The sequence below is a fragment of the Mus pahari genome, chromosome 2, assembly GCF_900095145.1.
Source record: "Mus pahari chromosome 2, PAHARI_EIJ_v1.1, whole genome shotgun sequence".
NCBI classification, from domain to species: Eukaryota; Metazoa; Chordata; class Mammalia; order Rodentia; family Muridae; genus Mus; species Mus pahari.
The window spans coordinates 34,969,449-34,973,606 of record NC_034591.1 but is presented as its reverse complement, the minus strand read 5'-3'; the positions used below and the strand labels follow the sequence as shown (position 1 = coordinate 34,973,606).

Genomic DNA, 4,158 nt, shown 5'->3' with positions numbered 1-4,158 from the left:
GTGTACAATGCGGTGTTGACTAAAATAAGCAGAAAGATGTAATTACTGTCTTACCCTTCTGTTAGTATAACAAAATATTCAGTGCCATTATGCGTTAAAAACAAAAGGTTTATTTTGTCTTTGGATGTCTTGGTCCAGTTGAGCAAAACCATTCTTTGGTCTGTAGTAGGGATACCAGACATCAACACAGACAACTGACCAACTAAAGCAATAAGCATAACATACTGCCAACCCTATAGGTGGAACAACAATATGAAATAACCAGTACCCCCTGAGCTCATGTCTCTAGCTGCATATGTAGCAGAAGATGGCCTAATCGGCCATCATTGGGAAGAGAGGCCCCTTGGTCTTGCAAACTTTATATGACCCAGCACAGGGGAAGGCCAGGGCCAAGAAATGGGAGTGGGTGGGTAGGGGAGCAGGGGCAGGGGGAGGGTATGGGGAACTTTCAGAATCAAATAAAAAAAAAATTCATCTTCAATGTAAAAAAAAAAAATAAAAACAAAAGTGACTTGCTATAAGTTTCCAGTGATATTTTGTGGCTAGGGGAAAACTTCAGCCACAGTTGCCCTAAAGACATTTTTTTTCCACTTCAATAACTTGCCTCAAATCTTAGCATAATTATATGATAAATGAAAGAATCCATGCCTCCCTGGCATTCCACTAATCTTATGCCACTTAGGAGTGTGATTGGTTAAAAGCCATCTGTAAGGGAGGTTTATGCATAATTAGGCTCTGATAAGGCCACTCAGCTTAGGTCATTAATAACACTGTGTCCTTTACATACACAGCTGCACTTCTGACTCTATATCCATACAGCATGTTCTCAGAATTGATTTTCTAGTAAAGGTAATTCATTTGCATTAACCCCTACTAGAACTCTCCCCTAAGCCAGACAGCTGATCTGAGTTGAAAATGCAATCTGTGCTTCACATCAAGCCAATAAATGTATTTTGACTCAACTGAAAACTCAAACGTCTCAATATTCACATTCTGGGGAAACACTCCACCACTAATTAACATTGTCTACCATGAGCTCAGAAGAGGAGAAAGGTGGTGTGTGCCCCAGGACAATTTACTTACAACTTTATTGTGAATTGAAATTGTTACACTGTTTAATTTTATTTGGTTTCATTGTTTGAACTTGACAGTAACTTCATGGGATGGTCCAACAAACTTAACAAACCATTGAAAGGAACTAACCCTGCTCGGGGTCACAATGGGCAGCAAGATGGCTTCTGCCCTTGCACAGACATTTCAAAATGCTGCATTCTGACCTGCGCGCCTGTCCTGCCTGGGGGTCTGGGAAACCTCCAGGGCCACACACTTTGACTCACAGTTCATGCTTTGTGGATCCATTTCTGCAGCTATCAACCATCCCCACGTTCCAAGATAACCTCTGCAGCCCAGACCTTGGCCTTGCAAACATGACAAAGGCAGCTTGAGCTCAAAATGGATCTGTCTATTCTCTCCCCGAACCTGACTCAAACACATGCATGTTTAGAACCCGATTGAAAGGAATCCTAAGGCAGTGGTGGCGCACGCCTTTAATTCCAGCACTAGGAAGGCAGAGGCAGGCAGATTTCTGAGTTCGAGGCCAGCCTGGTCTACGGAGTGAGTTCCAGGACAGCCAGGGCTATACAGCGAAACCTTATCTCAAAAAACCGAGAGAGAGAGAGAGAGAGAGAGAGAGAGAGAGAGAGAGAGAGAAGAGAGATTAAAAACCCCAGTATTCTGAATTAAATGTGTTATCAACTTACANCATCTGGTCTCCTAGGACACTCCCAAATGCTGATTATGCTCATCCTAGCAGATGAAGAAAATAGAAGTTTAAAAAGGGTAACAATGAGAGAGAGAAAGAGAGAGAGAGAGAGAGAGAGAGAGAGAGAGAGAGAGAGAGAGAGAAGAGAGATTAAAAACCCCAGTATTCTGAATTAAATGTGTTATCAACTTACAGTTGCGCAGGGCAGCTTCGCCTTACCAGGGAAGCTGTGCGGCCCTGTACCTGGCTGGCTGGGGCCAAAGCCCCATTCTTGGTTCTGCCAGCCAACTCTTCTTTGTTTAATTAAAAAAATAATAATAATAAGGAAATGGTCTTATAAATCCTGTTATGGATAAAATAAAATAAAATAAAATAAAATGGCTTCTGCCACCAGGGTCGTGCAGGTAGCAAAAAAGTTCCCTAACAGAAGAGAAAAACCTAAACTCAGTGCCTCGGAAACTCTGGGATCTGCTGCGCTCCCCTCCCACTCCTCTGTCATTTCACAGCATACTAAAGGACATATGTCCCCCGATTTACTGATGCACGAAGGGCCACCAGACACTTCAGAAATTATAAAATCATTACCCCAGAAATACAGAAGAAAACCTATGTCTCAAGAGGAAATGGAATTTATCCAGCATGGGGGGTCCAGAGTGATCGTTGTGGCTGCAGCTTGTCACGAGACAGAAGGATTAGCTTTACAATAAAGGACTTCCACAATGTCAAATGAAAAGTCACATATTAAACAACCTTAATAAATATTCTGTAAGCAGGATGAAGCATAGCAACTCCAGGTGATCACTTGCAACTCCTATGTTATGTATCGTGGTCAACTTCCCCACAAGCTGACCTATACACTTACTAAAGTCTACAGTTTTAAATGCTAGCCTGTTAGCTTGCTCTTGATTATAAAATGTTCCCAGTGATGAGCACATAGTATCTAAAAAAGAAAGAAAGAAAAAAAGAAACTAACTTGAATTTTTGAAAAACGGATTTAACACTACAAAAAATTCCCTCAGGAAGATATAAGCTGAATTCCCATTTAGAAATATTTGGGAAAAATAATATGCTCAAATTGAAAAAAATAAATATTTAGTTCTTAATTAGTTATTCAATTAAGATTTGTCCAAGTTGACCAAGTGGTCAACCCTAAACTCATATATACACAAATAACTTATATGCATTAAGCACGTTCTATTTTATAATTATAAATATATATATTATACATATACAGGATATATGTAAAAGAGTTTTAAAGAAACAGGGGTCACGTATTTTGAGATCACGGGGGTATTTGGAAAGGGTTTGAGGGGGAAAGGAAAAGGGAACAAACTTTATATCTTCATTTCAAAAAGTTTAAAAATATTTTAAAAACAGTATGACTTCAACAATGTTACTTGGTATTTCTAAATATTTATTCCTATTTTTACATTTGTTTGTGCAATTCTTAAAATTCAGATTCTTACAAGAAGCACACATGACAGACATTATTATAATAATCTCACAAGTCAAAAGCAATTTTAAACCATACATGTAAAAATGTTATATATGTTATTAATACAGTTTAAAAAGCAAAATCAGTCACACAATCAGATTTAGAAATATGTATCCATCACCTAAATGTAGTTTTGCTAATGTAGAAATTTTTACATGTAAAATAAAGATAAGAAAATTAAGTGTACATTCCTGCTTTAATTCAAATCAAGGAAAGGGAGTGGAAAATGATTCTGATCTAGAAATCAGAAGAATCTTCTCTGGCTTAGAGCTCTCTCTGCAGCCTTCCTTTGTGGCAACCCAGGGAAGCAATTGGCATGTGCATTATCTTACAATCAGCTATTGATTTTTATCTTCCATAAGACACTTAAGGCAAACAAGATCTTCACACATTTTCACTCTAAGGCTATTGTAAATTTAAACCTAGGAACTGAAGGCTGAGACAATTAGTAGCCTGGTTCACTATATTGGAAAGATAACATAAAACTCATGTTTTCTCTCTCATTATAAAAAAAACATTTAATTCATATTTTGTAGAAATAACAATTAACATCATGAAAAATATTAATTTTGATATTAAACAGTGACATAATCCTTTTTTCTATGTCTCTCTGTCTCTCTGTCTGTCTCTCACAAACACACATATGCACACACACAAATACACACACAAATACACACACACACACACACAGTTGCACACAAACATAGTCCTGTTCCTCCACGATTCTTCTCTCACAATTATCCGACTTTTATAGCTTTTTGATATAGTTTTGTTCTCCTACTAAGATAGAAATTTAAAATTCTGTGTGTGTGTGTTCATGTATATGGTTTTATAATAGGTTTAAAAGAGATTTGAGTACATAATCATATAGGCCATCCCATGAAGCAATTTCAACAAATGT

At 37.7% G+C, this 4,158-nt stretch overlaps 1 pseudogene; it reads left to right on the top strand.

Annotated features, from left to right (window-relative positions):
- Positions 1-2,130: 2,130 nt before the first annotated feature.
- Positions 2,131-2,469, top strand: LOC110316738 (annotated as a pseudogene).
- Positions 2,470-4,158: the final 1,689 nt, after the last annotated feature.